Raw genomic sequence first — 22,141 nt, forward strand, 5'->3', positions numbered from 1 at the left:
GGCCCTATAGCATCCAGCCTGAAAATGTAATGCCAGCGGTAGGAGTGGTGGAGGGCTCTGGCTGCGGGCGGCTCCGGCAGAAAGTGCTCGCTGGAGCTGGGGACCGAGGTGAGAAGTGGGGTGGAGGAGAGGGCGAGCGGCAGCGGCTGCTGGCAGCTCTCCCGACAGAGACCAGGGTGGCCAGGGACACCGAGCGGCACCGGTTTGGGTTGGGTTTGTGGTGGTTCTTTTTTTTTTTTTTTTTGGTTTTTTTTTTTTTTTTTTGTATTTTGGAGTGGGCTCGCCGTGCCCGTGTGAGCCGTGCTGGGGCTGCGTGTGTGTGTGTGTGTGCGCGTGTGTGTGTGTTTGTGCCAGGAATAGCAATCAGCAGAGGCAGCACACAGAGCGCAAAAATGCCATCATGCAGGGTCAACAGAAAGCTGCAGACATTTTTTTCTCTCTCTTTTTTTTTTTTTTTTTTTTTGTAGGCTTAATCCTCTGGAGCGGGGGAGAGGGAAAAGGAGGAGGCTGCTGCCTTCTTTATAGTTTTGATTTTTTTTTTCTTTTCTTTCCTCTTCCAACCTCGTAGGATCAGATTAACCCCCCCTCTGTGCCCCTCCCCGCACACACACACACACACACTCTCTCCATCCCAGCCATCCCAACCCTCCGCCAGCACTGCACCGGGGAGATGCCGGAGTCGGCGCAGGGTGGGATGCGGGTCTGGCCGCCGCGATGAGCTGGGTGGGATGAGCTAGGTGGGCTCGGCGGGGAAGCAGAGCAGGAGGGAGGCAGCGAGGGGGGGAAAGGGGGGAGGTGGAGGCAAATGAACAAATCACACCTGCAGCTTTCTGCGTGCCGGAGCCAGCTGCAGCCCAGGCAGCGACCGGCAGGAAAAATCCAGGCGTGCGGGCTCCCGGCACCGTCATCTGCGGGGATTTAGGTGCACGGTGAGCCGGTGGCAACTCATCGCTGGGAGCGATTGATTTTGGGGAGGTTTATTATTAGCAGCAGGGGGGAAAGGGAGGTGCTAACAAAGAGCAAACCCTTCCACACATACACACACCGATTTTTTTTTTTCCAAGGGGTAAATAAAACCCGTCGCAGAGGCGAGGAGGGAGAGCCGGTCCCCTCGCCAAGGGATGCAGAGCTGTGGTGGCCCTGGCACACCGGGCCACCCGTGCCGTGCCCCGGCTGCTGCCCGAAGGGTGCAAACGCCCAGCCCTGCCTCCTCCCACGACTCCGCTCCGAGCCTCTCGTTAATTGAACTAAAGCTGTTCACCTTGATAACGCAGCACGGCAGCAAGTTTCCGAGCCGTACGCGGGGGGCTGGAGAGCTATTTGATCCACTTCCAAGGCGCTGCCTTTCAATTCAACCCCTTGCTCTTGAAGGATGGATAACCAGGCCCTCTCTTTTCCCTGTTAATTACTCGAGATAGCAGCCATCAAGCTGCAAACCAGACCAAACCTCACAAGGGGACACAGCACCTGCAAAAGCAGACTGCTTGTTCTCATCTCCCCTGTCTTTTTCCTCCTCATCCTCATCCTCATCCTCATCCCCATCCCCATCCCCATCCCCATCCCCATGGCAGACCCAGTCTGGCTGTTTGTAGGTAATACACCACAATATCCTCCCAGCCACCTCCAGCTTCACACATGCCTCTCTGCAGGATGGTAAATCAAGCTGGGACCTCATGGCTCTCCAGGGACTTGGTGTTATTCCCTGTAATCACCAATCTGCCCTGCCCTTCACACTCAAGAGCCTGGCACTGTTTGGCATCACAAGCCGTGACTGCCACCCTAGTAAAGCCAAGGTGGGATGGACCCAAAGGACGTCACCCCCAGCTTCTCCTTTGGGATTGACAGAAGACTAAAGGATTTGTTATTTTTACACTACAATCCAATAAATTCAACAATCTGGTCTGTCCGTGTTATTTCTCAGCTCTGGTATGTTTGAAATCCCCACCTCCAGGAGTCCTGTGATTTCAGGAAGATCTCAGCCCTGCTCTCCTCCAGCCCTGACCTCACCATGGTGGGGAGAAAGGCTGAAACCACAAGCCCCAGAGAGCCCCATATGCAAATTAAATCACCACCAAACACTTTGGTTATTAAACACTGTTCTTTTTCTGGAACCTTTAATGTTCTGCACCTACGATTTACGGGTTCAAAAAGGCTGATTTCATGACTTCTCAGCATTTCTGAGGTGTCAACACCCACGTCACCTCTGTTTGCATGACACGGTCATGTCTATCTAAGCCCAGCCACTGCCTGGGTGGGAGACCACCACCTATAACACCAATTAACTTTACTCATTAAAACCTCCAAGCTCACAGAGGATGCTGCTGCTCAGTTATGCAGATGGAAAAGTTTCCACCCCCTTGATAAAATCCAGATCCACAGCATCCTGGAGCAGATCTCACCCTGAGCTACCACAAAACAGCACGACCAGCATCAAAAAGCCTCTTCCCATCTTCCCTGGCACGTGAGCAGGGCTCACCTTGCTGATCAAAGTTGGAGGCTTCCCTGGACATAACCTCCCACCTCCTTGCCCTGGAGAGGCTAAAAAATAATGACTCATAGCAATGTTATTTCTGGAGCTGCTAAAACAAAGGCACTCTGGCTCCCTCGGTGTCTCACTGCTTTGACCTAAATGATAAGGCATCCTGAGAAAACTGAGCTTTTCCCACCAGCGTCCTCATCCAGCCCTGACATGAGTGGCCAACCCAGGGTCCAAGGACCTCCCCAGTGCCCACATGGGATGCTCTAAGCTGGCTCTTTTTCATTCATCTTTCTTTCATCCCTCTTCCTGGCAGATTTTCCCCCAGCCCCACTCCCAACCATCCCAATGATGGTTTTTGTCCCCTGGCCCGGGTACCACACACCTCACACGTGTGGTGGCTCCTCACAGGCAGGAGCAGCAGCCCTGCCCCAGCTCTCATCAAGCTCCGTGCACCAGCTCCGAGCGGATCCGATGGATTTTCATTTCCTAACTTTGCCCTTCGGGCTATTTCTAACGAGCTTCCTCACGCTTAAAAAAAAAAATAAAATCCTTCATCTTGCAGCACGGTGTCAGAACAGCAACACTCGGGATGACTGTGCCTGCGAGGAGGCTGGAAATTAATTATATCACAGTGGCTTTAGGTAGGGATCCATCCACTGACCTCCTTGTCCAGCTCCCGTCTGGGACCCAGGGAACAGCCAGAAATCCCCTCCCAGAGCAAACAGGCTTTTTTTTGGCCTTGAAAAATGTATTTTTGTGGTGTGATGTTTGGTCTGTGCAGCACAGCCTTGGGTGTGGAGCCACCACTGTCCTCCCGTGACCCCGTGCCCTCCCCGAACCCCAGCCCTGAGCCCCCTTGTGTAGCCTCTTCCTGCATCACGGGTCCATCCACCCTCCTGGACTCATCCCTCACACTGAGAGGGAGGAATCAGTCCTGGGTGCCTTAATTTCCACTAATCAGCTGTTTTAATGAGTTTCTCAGCGCCCAGCAGATCCCACTTCCCACACCACCCCCTCCGGGGCCGGCCCCGCTCCCGCGCCGTGCCGAGGCCCCTGACATCTCCAAGGCTTTCCTTGGTGGGAGAGCAGCGATTATTTCTCTCAAAAGGTCTCTTATAATGGAAACCATCTCTGCATCCCTCCTTGGTCTCCTCCTGCCGTGACCCAGGCTCCATCGAGAGGAGCTCTGCTCCAAGGCAGCGCCGTGTTTCCATGGAAAGAGTGAATAGCAGAGTCTTCCCAGTGGTTTATTAGAATTCCTTTTACTTCGATGGAGAGTTTTAGAGCAAAGTAGAAAGGCTTTAATGTGGGGCTAATGGAGCCCCTGGGAAGTCCAGGAAGGAAATCTCCCCTGGAGGAGGCGTGAGGAGAGGGAGGGCAACTTTCAAGACGAATTCCTGGACAGGTTGAAATTTTTTTGCAGGAGCCATCTCAGGCAGCGAGAAATGGAAATGAATGTTTGTTTTATTTTTAACAGATGTTACAAAAGACCTGCCAGTAATTCAGTGAACGATGCAAAACTTAGATCCCACTCACTTTTCCCAGCATGTCTTCCATCCCCTCCCTCTCCTGCTTGGTACAAATGCTTATTTGCATTTAGCATATCATATTTAAAAAAAAAAAATATTAAGCAATAAAATAACAATTGTACGCCACTTCATTTCCTCCCTCCCTAAGGTTTTGGTTTCAGGTTAAATCCTTGGTTGGAGCAGCTATTAATTGTTTTTAATAAATTTTTCTGTCTCTTCAGATTTCCCAAACCTATATTCTACTCATCCACTTTAGGGGGTGCCCTCTTGCCCAGGCCCCCATCCCTTTCTCTCCCTGCTGCTCCCGCAGGGAACAGCTCTTGACTCTGCAAAGTGTTTGGAGCCCCAGTGTGAAACACAGACTGCTGCCTCTTCTTTGGGAAGAAATACAGGGATTTGCAGTTAAAAGATGGGGAGATGGAAAGGGGAGGAGGTACAACGAGGGGGTCCTAAAACCATCCAGCCAGGGGCTGGAAAAGCAGTAAATGTGTGACTCTCCAAAAAACACAGTGCAGAAAGTGATCCATGAACACACACCACAGCACAGGGAATTCCAAAGCTGATCTGGAAGCCACCATGATGCCAGAGGGGTATTTGGGATGAGATACAGCATTTATGAGTGACACACATGAAACCCAGATCTGGGAGGACAGCGACAGTCACGGAATCCCAGAATGGTTCGGGTTGGAAGGGACTTTAAAGCCTATCTTGTTCCAACCCCCTGCCATGGGCAGGGACACCTTCCACTATCCCAGGTTGCTCCAAGCCCCTTCTAACCTGGCCTGGAACACTTCCAGGGATGGGGCAATTACAGTTTCTCTGTGCCAGTGGCTTACCACCCTCACAGGGAAGAATTTCTTCCTAATATCCAATCTATCCCTGCCCACTGTTGATGTGAAGCCATTCCCCCTTGTCCTGTCACTCCATGCCCTTGGAAAGAGTCCCTCTCCAGCTTTTGTAGTCCTGGCCAGAGGAGCCCTGAATCCCACGGATACCAGATTTCCTGAAAATGAGCAACTTTGGCAGCTCCTGGTTTAACTCTTGCCTGCAAAACACAAGCTGCAATGGTTCCCCTTTTTATGCCTAACTGTGAAATACCACTTCTCCTCTGGATACCCAGTTTTCCAAAGGGCAAGATACCAGGAAAACCCGGAGTGGGCAAATGCAGGGTGATTTTCTGCCCGGTTTCCTGTTAGCAGCCCTGCATGCATAGCCCCAAGTGGCCCATGATCCCACACACCAGCATGCCCTGTGCTGGATTCACACTCCATCGATGCCTTGTTTGTGGGATCCCAAGCAGGAAAGGAGGAGACAAGCTCTGGGGAGCAGCTACAGGTCAGCACTGACACAAACAGGGTGTCCTTGCACCCATTATAAATCCTAAAATCTGCTTGATTTCCAGGCAGAAAATGGCAACCGTGTGCATTTCCAGGTGACGGAGGAAAAGTGGCTGTTTTCACTGAGCTTTCTCCTCTTCCCGTTACAATCCTGCACCTGGTTAGCAACTGTCGGAAAGAGGTTAATCACAGTCCTTAAATCAGGAACCTTGTTGTGGTATGCTCGGGATGCACATCTGTGCTCTCCATGGCTCATCCCCGGCGGCATTTGGGAAAAGGCAATATGCCAAAAAAACCCCACCCCCAAATAAGCCACCCAACCCCCCCCCAAATGAGCTACAAGCATCCCAGGGTGCAGGATCCTGCTGATTCCTTGAGCTGCTTCTGCAGCACACGTGAAAGGCTCATGATTCCCCCAGCCCCACCACGGCCATGGGTTAAAGGCATCTCGAAAATGGGGTGTTGGCACAGCCATTATGGGGCAGAAAAGGCTTTTGAGGGATTAGGGGTTTGCTCACCGGCCACATTTATGATGGAGGGGAGGAGGCATCACCTGGAAATGCCTTGGGAGTAAACCATGGGGACCAGGGGTGGTCTCACATCCCAACCCAGAGCTCAGCCCTTGGCAGAGCAAAGGCTGGAGCTCCAGTAGCTGCCAGCTGCCCAGCTTGGCTCCTGATTTCCAAGCATTGCAAAGCCTGGCTTGGCCTTGCTATTTCTAGGCCTGTCCCAGGGGATTACCCTGCTCTCCCTGTTTTGGGAAAAAGAAGCATTCCAGAGCGCAGAGCCCCGGTGCTCAGCCGGGCCCGGGCTGCCGGTGCGGCAGAGACCGAGGCCGTTCCAGGCACACACACGTGCACAGCCCGGAAAATGGAGAGGAATTGATCCCGGAGGCAAATCTCTTTTGTTCTAACCCCGCTGCTGTAACTGGATCTCCCCAGGTTGCCGGCTCAGGAGCTGCGGCGGATCACATCGCTTTCATGCCTTCTCCCAGTGCCAGCTTGTCACATTCCCCCGTCGCCGGCGGCGGGGAGGGGACGGGTGGGAAGGGGAGGCATCGCTCGCAGCGCTTGTTTACCTCAGCACCGAGCACGAGGGGTGTACGGCGGTAATGAGCAAAAACCTGGAGGGAGCAGATTGCAGAGCCGCGGCATGAGACCACCCCCAACTCACAGGCTGCCCCTTTTTAATGAGGTCCCCCCCCATCCTCCTCCCCGCCAGGCTCCCCGTGCCCTGACATCCTCCTGCCTTTCCCCGCTGTCTTGTTCCGACTGCAGAAATGCTGATTCACAGAGCCCGGCGCAGGAGGCGTTTGGGAGGCAGAGAGAGCAGCACAACGCCGCCCGAGCGCACCCGACCTCCCCGGGCGCCTTCGCACCGCTGACTGGCGACAGCGGAGCCGCTGCACATTAATCCGCTCTGCGCTTCTTCCAGCACCTCTTTCCCAGCGGCTCCCTCGCCTCTCAGCAAGGTGAATCCATCCCCTCCGCTTCCCGGGAGAGCTCGCATGCGAATTTGCCTCCCCTTTCTGCACAGGGGGAAAGCAAGGTGAAAGATTTCACGCCGCGCAGGACAGCGGGATGGGGTGGATGGCACTTCCCCAGGGAAGTACTCTGCTTCCCAAGCGGCAGGGCAAGGAGAACAGCACCCTGACCTGCTGCCAGGCAGGTGTCAGACCTCACTCCTGGATGCTTTGATGCATCACCGGCAATCCAGACACCATCTCCTCCTTCCAGGGCAGGCAGTGCCCAGCAGTGGGGTCCGTGCCCCAGCTGGCTCCTGGCACCCAGTGCCACGTCAAGGGCGCTGTGCTGTGACAGCAGCTGGCACCAACCGAGCTGCCCACCCTGCCTCACCTTCCCTCTCCTCTCCTCTCCCCTCCTGCCAGCACGGTGCAGCTGGTGCAGCAGCAGCGCCAAAATCCGAGACAGCAAAAGGATGGTTTTTTTGGAGCAGGCTGTAGGAATGGTGTCCCCAGCAGCCCAGGGAAGGCAAACGGCTGCAAAAGCAGGGGATGGCTGTCCAAGGATTTAGCTTCTCACAAGTCCAGGTCTCTTCCCTCTGCGAAAACCACAACACACTGTAGGAGAGCTCAGGTGAACAGATCCATCCTGTTCTACTCCATCTTGCATTCTGTGACCCCATTCACTTCTCCTCCCTGAAGCCACTCCATCCCAAAGTCACCTGTGGTGCCACAATGGATGCAATCACTCGGGGATCTCAGATGTGACACAGACTTTCCTGTCACCCTCACACTCCTCCCTGTGCCACATCCCTCTGCAGCTCAGCACTGCTCTGATCAGGAGCGACCCATCCCAGAGCAGGGCATGCAGAAGGTAAACCCAGTAAGCCAGGCAGGGAAGGTAAAATTGTACCCAGCTCTGCAAGCCCATGGGAACACTCTGGATGTGTCTAGGGACACCAGGGCACCAAGACACCTTGTCACCACCACGCTGCTGCATCTGCAGCCCCTAGGCTCAAAGATCAAATCCACCTTTTCCTTTAATCCTTCCACGTTTTTTTGCAGGGCATATCAAAGATGTGCTGCTCCACTCTGCATGGGTGACTGCCTGCCCACAGCCAGTGGCCAAGCTGGGCTGCTCATCTGGCTCCCCAAAAAGCCATGGTGCATCTGAATAGATTTTCACCATGCAACTGTAAAGGCCCCAGTGGGTTTGAATAGGAGCCCCTTGAGGTATTATCTCAGCAGTGCCTCGAGGCAACCACCTGAATCCTTCCATGACTGCTGCACAAACCTGGAATGTCTCCAGCAGCTGGGGATTATGGACAGACCTTGCAGAGGAGCCCCCAGACCACCACAGCACAGACAGCACCATCAGCTCTCAGATGCTCCCACGTGCAGCCATTCCTCAAAAAACAAGGCACGGTGATGCTGAGAAGACCAAAGCCCAGATGCCAAAGCAGGAAACCAAGCTGAAGTTTTCACATTAATCATATCGAGCTCTATTCTTTTTCATCTATTTCAAGGCAAGTCAAAAAGAGGTTCACACTCTCCCCTGGCAAACCACAGAGGATGACGTGAGCCTGTCTCTTGCATTGCAAGTAGAGTGTGTCAAGCAATTAGCAAGTCATCAGGAATTCAGATAGGGTGGGCAGGATACGATCCCTCAAAGCTCTGGCAGGAGCACTACCCACCCTGGAGTTTCCCATCAGGCATGGAAGGCAGCAGAGGGACCAGGGGCTGTTGGTGAGCTCTCAGGAGCAGAGCAGACACTGTGCCAGCTGAGCCTGATGCCATAAAACACCTCACATTTGGCCTGTGCTGTAACTCAAAGGCCCTGGGCATTCAACACAGATTTTTCCTCGCCCATTCCCAACCTCAGCAAGGTGGCCAGGACAAGTCCAAGAACCCTCAGGCGTCTTGCAGGCCTGCTGGGTCAACCTGAGCACCCCACACATGATCCATCCCTGGGCATTTTGACATTGCATCAACTCTTGCTGCTCCCACCTGCAGCTCTGACCATGCTGGTTTCCACTCAGCATCATCCCAAACCCTGCTCTCCTGGAAGTTAGTGGCAAAACCCATTTAAGAGCAGGAGCAAGCCTTCCACGCTCATGCTGGGATGAGATATGCACTTTGGTCCCCCAGAGCTGCTAAAGCCACACCACACCACGGCCTGGCACAGCACACAAGTGGAGCAGGACCATCTCACCAAGAGCACCTTGGAAGGGCCCTCGGTGGCTTGCAGCCTGCCCAGACACCTGGCCAGTCCCCATGAGCACCCAGCCAGTCCCAAAAGAAGAGGGAGGATTATCCTGAGGTGTGAGCAGCCAACCTGGGCGCACACCTCCCTGTGCAGAGGGATGCAGCGTGCTGGGCGGGTGGCACAGGGGACACCCAATCTGCCACCCGCCCTCTCTGCTCTCCATTGCCAAGGTAGCAGCAGACAATGCTATCTGCTGGGTTGTCAGCCGGCCCTCCTCCCGCCGTCTCTTTAGCCAGAAAACTCTCCATCTGTCTCCAGATGGGGTGTTTCTACCACTCCAGTCGAACCGATTCAGAGTGGAACAATGATGCTTTGTTAACAAAACAATTTTTGTATGTCAAGCCCTCCTTCTTGCGGGTTTTTCTCCCCCCACCAGTCCCCAGTGGGTCAGCTTTGTGTGGCGTCCTACATTTTGTTGTTTCTTTCACGTTTTAAAGGCTCCGTATTTTAGTACAAAAGGTGCCTGCGGAGCAGCTTTTATCTGCGAGGCAAGATTTGACACATACGCAGATCACAATTGCGACAGGAGGTTCGTGATGTGGTGGTTAAGGGTGGTGTCAGGACCTTCAGAGTGATGAAGCATTATTTCCAGTGATTTTTGCCTCCAGGATAAAAATTACAGCTGGTCCAACGCTGCACGTATGGCTTCTGTGAGCTGGAATTCCCCAAGGCCTCATGGAGGGGGCAGAGAAAGTTTGAGCTTGCTTTGGTACAGAGCTGGCATCACCTGTGTCCATCCATCCTTCTCGTGTCCTCCTGTGCAGGACAAGCCACCTCTGTCACTTGTGAGTGGAAGGGATGGGGAAATGGAGCAAATCTACGTGTCTGTGAGTACACTACAACCCTCTCCCCAGCACAATCCCTGTAGTGGCCAGGAAAATCAAACCTCAGCCCTCCCGTGGCCAGAGTCTCTGACTGAAGATCCTGGGGATGTTTGACTTCCCCCCAGCTACCTGGGATGGGATCATCCCCCTTGGCCCCCTCTCCCCAGCAGCAGGAAGGAGAGCCCTCTTTCTTCTTCCAAATACATCTCCACCACAAGGAAACCAGCTCTTCCTTTATTTTTCTTTTTTTCTGCCCTGAAGCAACAAGCACACAAACCACCTTCTGCTCTGCACAAAACCAGCAATTCCCACCAAACAACCAAGCCGCTGGCTCCAGAGCAAACAGCTCCACGTTCCTAAGCAGGCTGGAAATTTCTACACAAGGGGGATTTATTCTTCCAGCTCCCTCCACATTTGCAGGGAAGGTCCCTCCTCCTTCCTGTCCTCAGGTAACAGCACCTTCATGGAAACACCAACATTTTTATGAGTCATCCCTCTTCTTCCCCTCTCCTGCTCTGTGGCCAACACCCCTCTGCTTTCAAGATCAAAGCCGAAGGGGACCAGCTGTGTTGAGTCCTTTCCTTTCCAGCCCTTTCCATCTCCATTTGCAGCCGTCGCCAGCGCGAGTCCCTGCTGTTCTGACAGCGCTTTGTGCCGCCCCTCCAGCACCGCAGCTCCATGCCCGCCGTCTGCTCCCCCTCCATCCCTCTCCTGCCATCCCAGCTCCTGCTCCAGCCACGCTGGGAACACAGGGAACCCTCCCTGACCCGGGCTCAGTCCCCTCTGGCATGCATGGGAGCTGCCCTGCTGGCTGCCCCGGCTGCCCTGCCTGTCATGTGCTGATTCAGAGGCAGAAATGTGCTCAGAGAGAAACGGGATAATCTGCTTCCACTGAAATCCCATCCTAATTCCCTGTGTTTGGTAACTCCTCCCCAGACCAGAGCATGAGACTGCATCTCCCTTCCAAACAAGCAACTCCATGGGGACCTTCGCCCCAGGCTCCTTTCAGCAGAGGTACAACCTTGGCTGGGAAAGTCCAGCTCCTGCTGCGAAAGCGGCTGAGGGAACAGGAATCTCCCTCCCTATCCAAAAGGCTGAACATCTCACACAGCCCCCGGTGCTGCAGCAGGGATTTGCAATGTGATGGGATAATTAGAGTCAGGGATGTGCTTCTCGTGCTTCTTAACTGCCAGAGGGCAGGGTTAGATTAGATATTAGGAAGAAATTCTTCCCTGTGAGGGTGGTGAGGCCCTGGCACAGGCTGCCCAGAGCAGCTGGGGCTGCCACATTCCTGGAAGTGTCCAAGCTGGATGGGGCTTGGAGCCACCTGGGATAGTGGAAGGTGTCCTTGCCCATGGCAGAGGAGTTGAATGAGATGATCTTTAAAGCCCCTTCCAACCCAAACCATTCTGTGATTCCAGGATTCTTGAATTATCCAGGAAAATCCATCCATTTTTGGTCTCCCAGTGAGTGTCATTTGTGCACGTTTGATGGAAGCTGCTTCCATGTGCAGCGACTCACAGGTCTGACAGGTCCCTCTCAGGGTCATACACCCCATCCTTCATGACATCTCATCTTGTTCCACGTGCACCTCCTGGGTGTTGCCATCACACGTCCTGCACTGATAGAATCCCTGCTTCCCAACACCTCGCTGTAACTCAGCCCAAATCCAGCTTGGAGCTGTCTCTCCTACAAAGACTTTGAAGAAAGCATTGCACAGAATTAAGTCTCGGTGCTTTTTATATGTAAAACACTGAATTTAGCTGCTAATGGCAATTCCCAGCAGAAAAGGATGGTTAGTAGTGGTGGGTATGTTTATGAATTCTTTCTAAGCAAATGCCGTGAGGCGGGAAATGTATCGGTCCTCGTGGAAAGCTTCCCCGGGTTGCTGCTGCAGGCATCTAAATGCAAAGTTTCACCATGACTTTTTGAGTTCTGTGCTCTGCGAGACACATCCCTTTCAAATCTCTTCTCTCAGGAATGCTTTCCCAGCCTCTCTCCTGCGGTCACGCGTGTGTCACCGTGACCTGCCCGTCTCCGTGAGGGCGGCAGCATCTCCGTCCTTCTCCAGCCACTCCACTGACTTGCCAGTAAATAAAAGTCAGGGGAATCTACTTGACTGGTCTCCTTAGCTGCTCTCTCCAAAGGGCTGACTTACAAAATACCCATGTCCTGGATTTCTGGGAGGTTTTCACTGAGAGCACATTGTTTTTCCCCAGCAAAGCCAGAAAAGAATTTACAGTCGGTCCACACAGCGAGACTGCTCTGCTTTCTCTTTCCTGGGACAGGAACTCAGTTTGAAACAGATTGCTAGCAGCTAAATTCAAGTTCCTTAGCAGCTTCCAGAGTGAAAATATTCCCTCTCCAGATCTCCTTTTATGTCCACAACACATTATTCCGGTGGAGGGCTCTCTTGCTAAGAAAAGCTCTGGTAACTCCCAGCCTTGCCTCCAAAGTGGTTCAGGTGTGGCAGCCAGCTCCCCTGCAAGCATCCCTTGGTCCTGCTGCCCAGCTGAGATGTCCTTAATTCCTCCATCTGTCCCCTCCAGGCTCTGGCTGGCTCTGCTCTCAGACAGTGAATACATACAGCAGGCTGCAAGGCTGCTTGTCCTAAATATACACTTTTCCCACAGCTTCAGGAGAAATTATGTCTTTTAAGTCCCCCAGCCCACTCCTTGGGGTGCTTCTGGGGCTTTCCGTGCTAAGCTGCCTTTGTCCCACACACTGCATGCAGACAGACGAGAGGTTCACACCAAAACCCACCTCTCCTCTCTGCCTTTAACTAAACCAAAACAAAAAACAGATGGAAAATCAAATGCTGGCAGTGTGAAGCATGTGGGCTGCACTCGCATCAGCCCTCCTGGAGCTGCAGAGTGTATTCCTTCCTGCGCCAGGGTCCCAGGGCAAAGCCAGACCCCAAAAGGGTTATTGCTGGGGGAGATCCTGCTATTCCCCCTTGTCAGCCACCAAGCAGCATGGAGGTGGGACAGAGGGAAGGAAGGGAAAAGACAGAGGCAAGAGCAGGCTTAGCCTTTTAGGAAGTCCAGGAGGAACAATTTCAGCCTCCAAGCAGGACTTGCACAATGCACAGGGAACAAGACACTGGGGCTGCAGACAGAATACTGGGGGTCAGTCACAAACTGGACACTGAGCTGCTTTTAACCAAGCTCCATCCATCCCCCACACTCCCTGAGGCAGAGACACTGCAGAGGAAACACCTTGAGACCAGAGTTAAGGCTGTCCCCTAATGAATGCACGGCATTCCATGGCCATAAGCTGCTCAGATGTCCTTAATTCCAGGATTTCTTACACGCTCCGTGCCTGACTTTGTAACCTTAATCATGTATTTTTTTAGTGTTGCTCCTGAGCTTCGTGAGCTTATCTCCTTTTACTGTGGGATCTTCTTTTCACTCTCTGGTTAGGATAAACAATACCCACGACTCTTCCACGTCCCTCCCTGGGAGCGCATCAGTGTCCCTGAACTCCCCTGAACACTCCCCAGTTTTGCAGAACGAGCAGTGGGGCTGTTCAGGCTCAATTCCAGTTCCTGCTGGAGCCTTGGTCACCCTCTGATGTTCAGAGGTTGCTCCCACGTGCGGATGAGCATCTGGATGACCCCAGTGCCACACCAAGGCTCCCTGCACGGCGCAGGAGGAGCAGGAGCAGAGGGAGCCCGCGGTGGGGGCAGGGACCGGCAGCGTGTTTGAGGAGTAACGCTCAAACTGCCATAATGGATTGCCTTGTTTACACTGGGCCCAGGGAAAATCACTCCAGGGATGGAGACACAGAAGCGTCCAGAAGCCTCTGAGAGCAGGAGAAGCTCTTCAGACTCTTGCCTCTTGCTTCTGCTTACAAAATCATCCCCCCCGCCTTGCCTCCTGCATCACTGTCAAGGGGCGGAAGCTTTAAAATCACTGTAGTAAGCAGGGGAGGGATGAGGAAAGGAAAGGAAAAGTATTATCGGATGGGAATGTGGCTTTTCCACTCCTCCTTGCCAAGAGGAGCCCTCAGTACCCAAGGACACACCAAAAGGGTCGCTGGGCCACAGGGTCGCTGGGCGAGAGTTGCGATGAATTGCTGAGAGAGGGAAAAGAATAAATAGGAACCACCTTAAGGGAGGGGAGCCACCAGCAGAACAGTTAAAATGACTAAATACTTTCCCAATATCACTCCTCCACGTAAGCATTGCTGTAATTGCCCTTGGGATGTTGCACAACGGCGAAAGGGAGGGGCAGGTGCTGGCAGGGAGGGAGTGAAGGCATGCAAACCTCCAAATCTCCATCCCAGGCGCTGCTGTCATCGAGGAGAGACACTCATGGACGTCTCTGCCACCTCGGGCCCTGGTGGATTTATCCCCTGAGGGGCCATTCCTCACAGGAACTGGAGGACTCCCAGGAGGACTCACTCCTCATGCCTCTGAGACACAGCGGGCTGCCCCAGGGAGCAAGAGCAAAAGGCGAGGAGGAACAGAGCCCACGCTGCACTGTGTGGCAAAAAAAAAAAAAAAAGAAAGAAAAAGAGAGATATAAGGGCTTCATTCAAGCGCTCTCGCTCTCTGGAAGTCTCACGCAGAGCAGCTGGTCTTTAAGACTGCTGCAAGCACGCCATGCAAGCACAGAGCCCTTCCATTCCTGGGTGCTTTCATTAGTGACACTCAGACAGGGACAGCCACTCGACCCCCATGAGAAGGAAAACGGCTGACTCATTCTTCCAGCAACGCTTGAGAGCAGGACACGGTACTCGTGCTCTGGAGCAGCAGTGTGGGTCCTCTCCTGCTCCCTAAGCCAGATCAGGATCTGGGCTCAGATGCCACACACACACATGCACACACCAGCTAATCCACAGATGTGCTGGGTCCCTGCATAAAGCATCCTCAGCCTTTGCTTCCAAAAGCTGCCCAGTGGTGCTCAAGTCGAAAGGGAAACCTCTGAGAGATGCAGTCTCGAGGTTTAAAACATCTGTGGGCCATCAGCCATTAAATGGGATGCTATGCTGGTTTGCTGCTCTCGGGTCTCACGCCAGGTTCATCGCTGTGCCGGCTGGGTACCGTCCAGCAATGCATTAAGTGATGTGACTATTTCTGTTCTCATCACATGTTTGCTCTCATCCTCTCCAGGGTGTGTGCAGGGGGAAAAAAACACACATTCATTATGGAGTGTCATATTTTGGTAAGGCTTTTAGTTTCTCTGCGTAACACCGGGCTCTTGGCAGAGGAGAAGGGGGATTTTGTTTTCCTAATACCCATGCACTCAGGTATTTCTGTTAGAGGAGGCAAAGTCAAAGAAATGCTAATCAAATATCCAGGAGTGCACAGTGCTGACATCCGCACCTCGCTACTATATGGCCTTTCATTAGCATTACCTAAATGTACGACCGTACAAAGAGCAGATTTCCTTAGCAACAGGGCTGCCTTCATATTTCCTCCCCACTACCCCCTGCCCTTAGAAGAAAAATGACTTCAGCTCTTTCTCTGAGCCCTGCTCTGTGCTGCAGCAGTGCTCTACGCCACTGCCAGGCTTTGCTATATGCTGCATCTGGGACGCCTGCCTCTCCACGCTGGGATCCACAAGCCATAAAGCAACCTCTTGACTTAGCTCTTCTGCACAGCCACAATAAAACTCCTCTTTTCCTAACGGAGCATATGCAAAACAGCCCTGTAACGGCAGAGGGGGGATCCTCTCCTCCAGATGACTTACAGCTCCCATCGCTGAGGGAGGATGTCCAGCATGCTCAGCAGAGCTGGCATTGCTGGCTGGCGACTCCTTTGCTCCCTGCCACCTGGCTGAAGGGTGACAACTGCCCTCGTCCCCAAATGGCACTGTAAAGCACCTTTGCCTTGGGCAGGGAGCTGCCAACCCCTCCTCTCCCCGGATCTGGGCCAGGAAGACGGAACACTTCATCCTCCGCGCTCTCCCCCGGTGCCACAGCCTGGTGCGCTGGGCTATTTTAAGAGCTCGTCTGGGAGACTGGCACACGCACCGCGCTGCCGGGAACTCCCTGCTTCTGTTTCAAAAAAGCTGGAGGCTGGGAGCCTGCTGGGACTCACCCCTGTGATTCCCAAGGTCTGACCCTCCTCTCGCTGGGACTGGCGCAACGCTGCTGAGTTCAAACGGAATTAGTCCCAATTAGCACCGGTGAAACGGGAGGAGAACCGTGCCCTCCCCGGCATTTCAACCCCTCCAGCCGGGGGCCGGGACCACTGAGCCTCCCCCTGCAGCCATGCCCCTGCTCTTCATCTCCCTGCTCTCCAACCTGCTCGTTCTGTGTCGCCATTCCCTGCCTTTTTCACATGGATACTCAATCCCCTTTCCCATTATGATAGGGTCTTTGATTGCACGATCGCATAACTATAATGAGACAAATATTTATTTTGCAGATATGGGTTAATCAGACCGAAGGTATAGAAATATTTCATGCGCTAATCAGAGTACCTTCAGCAATCAGTATAGCAAATAACTCAGGTAAATTAACATAGGAGAGTTCCCTTATCAGGTTTTAGTCTAAGATATATGTGCATTAAGGACTAATTTGCTCTCCCCCCTCAGATTTGGGCTGGAGCCCAAGATGAGGTTGAGACCAAGGTTCCCTCCCATCAGCTTTCACGGGAGCTGTGCAGGCTTTGCTCCTGGCAGGATCAGATGCCAGGATGAATATTCAGCAGCGTAAACGCCTTTGTTTTCTGTGCTCTGCACCTTTAAATTTCCAAGGGCTCTGCTGTTTTCAGCTCAGACAGCCTTTTTGCATTCAGTTCGCTGCAAGCTGACACAGAAGACACGATGGAGCAGGTTGTGTCTCCTGCTCTGAGCCCTTCACGCCACTCTGGCAGCGTTCAGGGGCCATATTAAGAGCTGTGAGTAATTAGTGAATTCCTCCTGCCCCAGTGCTGCGCAGAGCAGGCGTACCCAGCATCTCCTGGCAGGCTGGCAGTGGCCAGTGGGCACACGTGGTGCCAAAAGCATAGGTGGCAGTGGGGATGCTGGCCTCCAGTGTGGGTCTGGAGGGGCTGAGAACAGGATGAGCCAAATGAGAGCCCAAGAAGGGCTCCCAGGGCACTCACCCAAGCTCCTGCAGGTCAGCAGTCCCAGGAGACAACCTTTTCTGGTGGAAAAGGTTGGAAAAGGCCATGAAGAGATGAAGAGTTGCCCAGACTCCTCAGGCTCAGTGTCCCTCACTCCAGTGTCCCCAAACCAGGAGTGGCTGCACTCCCACCCCAAAGCAGCTCCTACAACTGCATTTTCCTACAACTGCATTTTCCCTGCTTTGCTCTGAAAAAGCTCCCGCAGAGGAAACACAGAGGATCTGCCCTTGCCTCTGTCATGTTTTGGGATCCTAGAGAACAAAAAGCACCGGAGGAATGGCAGGCATTATAGTAACGATGGTGACAAATTTAATTAGAGCAGGAAGCTCTGGAGTGGATTTCAAATGGCAACACGGCATTTTGTGTGAAAGCATTGCCTCGCTCCCCCCGCTCCCTCCCCGCCTCCACCACGCAGCTCCATCCAAACCCACCCCACCCTGCGGGATGCATCCCTCTAATTTTCCCACATGTTGTCCCCTTCATCCTTTCCCCCCCTACACTCCTGAACCAACACATTCCCGTGGTCTGGAAAATGCAACCATAGAGCAATTCAATAATACAGCAGCCAGATGTGCAACAGTATATCCAACATGTCATTCAAAGGAGCCCTTCAGTGGAGCCGAGACATGCTATCCCACAATCTTAACTAATACATCCTGAGGCCCTGGAGGAGTTGATGGATGTATACAATTCCCTTTCCTACAGCTGTGGTCCCTTTTAGAGGGGGCATCCAGACTCAACAATAGCCCTGCTGTTGCTTTCAAGACAGAACCTCTTCAGACAAACCGGGCTTAATCCTGACCCCGGTTACGCCCGCCCGGGCTCTGCCGAGGTCGGTGGGGTTTGGGAGGCAAGGGCTGGGAGCAGGATCCAGCCTCGTGGAGACGCTGTCTGCCGTTTCACCTTGTGCTACAGGCTCTGAGAAACCTTGGTAACTGGTTGGAATAGAACCACCTTGGGGAAAAGGCAAGCGGAGAGGAGCAGGTAATAAGATTTCTAACTGGTGCTGGTAGAAAGAAGGAAGTAATATAACAGTTTAATTAATCTATGCCTATTAGCGTTATTAAAGAAAACAGGGAGCTATTGGAGGTTTACCTCGGAGAATATCATCAAACGGGGACCTTCTGCGGGGAATTTTATGTCTCTGTGCCCAATTTATAACCAGCACGGAGGTGTGGTGTTAGTGACAGCCAGTGCTGAAATGTCACAGTGCTTAGAAGTCATTAGCTGGGGACACAGGGAGAGAGAAAGAGAGGATGGAGGAGGGGACAAGGGAGAAATGGGGAAGGAAGGAAAAGGAATTAATTTAATTAAAAATATCTTTAGAGCCTGTCTCTTGATTTGTGTGGTTTTGGGGCTTGGCAGAGCAGCTGAGAACGGTGTGGAAGGAAAATCAAGGTTGCTGGGGCTTTTTGAAGCTGATAAAAAAAAATAAGCACACTTTTCATGTTCAGGAAGATAAATCCCCATTTTCTCAGTCTCAAGACAATCCAGTTATTTACTGACAGTTTTACTGTGAAATAAAAAGGGCTTTAAGCTTCTTTCTACTTGATGTCTCCATAGCCTGAATATTATTAGATCCCAGCCTGGTGCAGCTGGAGTTTTGGTTAATAAATTTAACGTCATTAGACAGAAAAGCCTTTGACTGAATGTTGCAATTCTTTCCCCCCCACCCTTTTTCTTTTTTTTTTTTTTTTTTTACCGTTGCAGTCAGACTGTATGTAGGTGGTAAGAATCAAAAGAAAGGAAGTATGCTTGGCAAATAGGGGAGTGCTAAAAAAAGGTTTTGCTCAGGCTGGGGGTTCAGTGCGCGGGTGTTTCGCCCACAGACGAGGCAAGGCTGAACCCCCCCCGCAGGGGATGCACCCTGACGTGGCACGGGTTTCTGCAGCATCCCTCAGGAGAGCAAAACACTCCTGATTTCACAGCCATGGCATGTCTCAGGGTGCTTGTCCCACTCAGAGGGGTGGCACTGTGGGTGGCCATGCCACTGCCACCACAGCGAGGTCTTGGGTAGTACCTGGCAGCAGCAAGGCCACGACCGACACTCATGGGCTGCCTTGGTGCCATCACCGTGGGGCTGTGCTTTAGGTGGCTTTTCTGAGAAGAAAAGTCTGCTTTTCCACCCAAAATCTGCCTCGAGGCCATCGCAAGGCCAAGTGTTGGCGCAGCAAAATGTCTTGGTGGGACAATGGAGGAACAGGCAGCACGGAGTGGGCATGGGGAGGGCAGATGGCAGTGGAGCTGCTTGTTCTTCCCATGGGGAGCCAGGCAGCTGCAGCCCCTCGGAGCAGGGAGGGAGAGCTCCCACCAAAATCCAGCAGGCCCTGCTCTCCCCCTCAAAGCTGCCTCCATGCCGAGCCTCCCTCTCGAGCCTCTCCTCAGCTGCTGCCCCCGCCATGGCCGAGCATTCTGCCACCACAAAATGTGCCCAGTGGGAGGAAGACATTGAGGAAGACACCACAGCACTCTAATTCCCCACCACACACCTCACCTGCCTCTTCCCCAGCTCCTGCCCTGCCACCTTCCCACCACATGCAGGCGGCAGCCATGGCCAGGCCTTCCCTCCCTGCTGAGCCTGAAACACGGCGGGCTCGAGGGATGCTTCATTTGGGGCAGGTGGTGCTGGCCTGTTGGCTAAAACACATCCCACACGCTGGGTTTCTAACCCCAAAACCCCACAGGTGTTGTGGACACCAAGAGGAAACTTCTGTGGTGGAAGTGGGACTTTGAGTGACCCCCCCACCCGGCAGCTCCGCCATCGGCTTCGCTCCAGGAGAAACAATCTCTAAGTTCTTTTATAAAATAAACAGCGGTGGCTGGAAGGAGAGGAACAGGACAGGGGTATCAGGGAGATAGCAAGAGGCTGGGCAGGGAGGGTTGTGGAGCTGGGGTGCTGGGATGGGAAGGAAGTGGTTGTTGTGGGAGTAACGCCAGGAAGAGCCTCGGCTGGGGCCCGGGCAGGCAGGGAAAGGGGAGATCTGAGTTCATGGCAGGGCTACGGGGAGGAAGAGCCCGAGGAAGACGAGCCAAGGGAAGAGTCCAGGGTGGGACAGGGAGGGATCTGGTGTGGGGACAGGGAGGGATCCGGTGTGGGGACAGGGAGGGATCCAGTGTGGGGATGGGGAAGGGTCTTTTGAGAGCCCAGCGTGGGGACAGGAAAGGGTCAGGTGTGAGGATGGGGAAGAGTCCATTGTGGGGATGGTGAAGGGTCCAGTGAGAGAACAGGGAATGGTCCAGTGAGGGGACAGAAAATGGTCCAGTGTGCAAATGGGGAAAGGTCTGGTGTGGAGACAGAGAATGGTCCAGTGTGGGGATGGGGAAGGGTCCAGTGTGGGGACACAGAATGGTCCAGTGTGGGGATGGGGAAAGGTCCAGTGGGGTGACAGCGAAGAGCCCAGTGTGGAGACGAGGAAGGTGTGAGCATCCACTTGGACAGAGGTGTGCTGGGAGACACCTGTCCTGCGAAAACAACCGACCCCAAAATCCTGCTGGATCTGGTTTACTCCCCTTCCAAAGCCATTTCTAATAAAGGCTGGGGTTTTTTTGGGTTTTTTTTTTAAATCCCCCCTCTGGTGAATAAAAGCAAAACAAATAACCCCAAGCAGCAAGGCTGGGTGATGAGCAGCAGATGGCTGGTGATAAGAGGTACCTTCATACCTGTGCACCCTTTACCCACAGCCCTCCCACCTGGAGCTCCCAAGCTCCCAGCTCTGTGGCTCTCACCAGCCCAATCCCAGCCCAGCTAGGGGATATGGGAGTGCAGACAGCAGCGAGCTGCTTTAGGGAAATCCAGTTTGGAGCCAAGTCAATGCATGCAGAGTCATTAATCTAGGTCTGGTGCCAATAGGGATGGCTTTGCATTAGCCGGGCCCCTTTGTAGTTCAGACAATCAGTTGCATTCAACCAGCGCAAGATAACGCTGCAGAAAGCTGAGACCATCGCAGCTCATTCCTCCTGTAAGGGGCGGGGGGAGAGGATTTACAGGCAAAATAGCATTGCATTAATGGGACTGCTCAGTATTCTGCACAGACGCTGGCGGATAATGTCTTTGCAAACTAACTGCAATAAATTAATTAAATTAATCTACTATGCCGTGCTTGTCCCCACCCAACATCAAATTCAAGGATGATCAGGGCTTGCCTTATCCTCCATAGCCTACGAAAGAATCTGATCTCACTTGCTCTAGAGTTTCTGAGGCACTGAATTGCAAAGTACCACCTGCCTCACTAAACTAATCACCAGCCTGGTGGTTTAGATCACATCAGTTTTACATGTAATTAAGACTGTCCAGGAGGGCATGCAGCTGCTTACATGGTCGTTCCCTCTTATACAGCAACGTGCCTCCTGCTCAGATAGGTGCAATTAAACAAGCCTGTTCACAGTCATTAAGCATTAATGCACCTCATTAGCATAAGAACTGGAAGAAGCTTTGATGCAGGGAACCCCGCAGGAGAAGGAGATAGAGAGAGATGTACATACAGACAGGAAGGCAAAGGGCTGGGCCACCACCTTCTCGTGGCCCCGACCAACCATTCCAGCTCCATTTCTCCAAAGCAATGAGCCATGCCATGCCCTCCTCCCTAGAAATGGGTCTGGGTTATCTTTCTCTCCCCCTCCCCCTCTTTCTAAATTATGCTGGTGGAAAGGAAAAAAAAAAAAAAAAACCCACCACACCAAACTGTTGGGATATTAACCTAGCGAATCCATTAATAAGCTGAACTCTCTGTTGGCTTTGACACAGCACACTAAAGCTTTAAAGAGACAGGGCCCCAGACACTGGAGATAGGGGCAGAGACAACAGCGCTAACAAAGAGCCACTGTTGCCACGGCCGTGGCCATCTCGGGTAGGTCCAGCTGTCTTTGGTGTTCTGTTTTCCAGACACAAAGAGCAGACTGAACCGTTTTGGTCTGAATGGCTTTCATTTGATGGTAGAGAAAATGAGAGGGAAGAAAGAAGCTAAGTAAAGTGTCCAGGAGAGAAGGAAAAAAAAAAAAAAAAAAAGACAGGAGAGGAAAAAAAGAGCATGGTGTGCTGCAGGTCTCCAGTGAGAAAGGCTGCATCTCCCTCGAGCACAAAATGGGGCTGTCTCAGGGAGCAAAGGGAAGGTGACGTGGTGATTTTGAAGCAGGATGGAAGTGAGGATCCAGGATGCACACTCCAGG

The 22,141-nt window shown here is 52.9% G+C and overlaps 1 protein-coding gene across 2 annotated transcripts in view; it reads right to left on the minus strand.

The window, feature by feature from the left end:
- Nucleotides 1-22,141, minus strand: part of RAI1 (retinoic acid induced 1) — a 74,122-nt gene that overhangs the window by 39,130 nt on the left and 12,851 nt on the right. The window lies entirely within an intron of this gene.

The sequence above is a fragment of the Pyrgilauda ruficollis genome, unplaced genomic scaffold, assembly GCF_017590135.1.
Source record: "Pyrgilauda ruficollis isolate IOZ18807 unplaced genomic scaffold, ASM1759013v1 scaffold16, whole genome shotgun sequence".
Taxonomy (NCBI): Eukaryota; Metazoa; Chordata; class Aves; order Passeriformes; family Passeridae; genus Pyrgilauda; species Pyrgilauda ruficollis.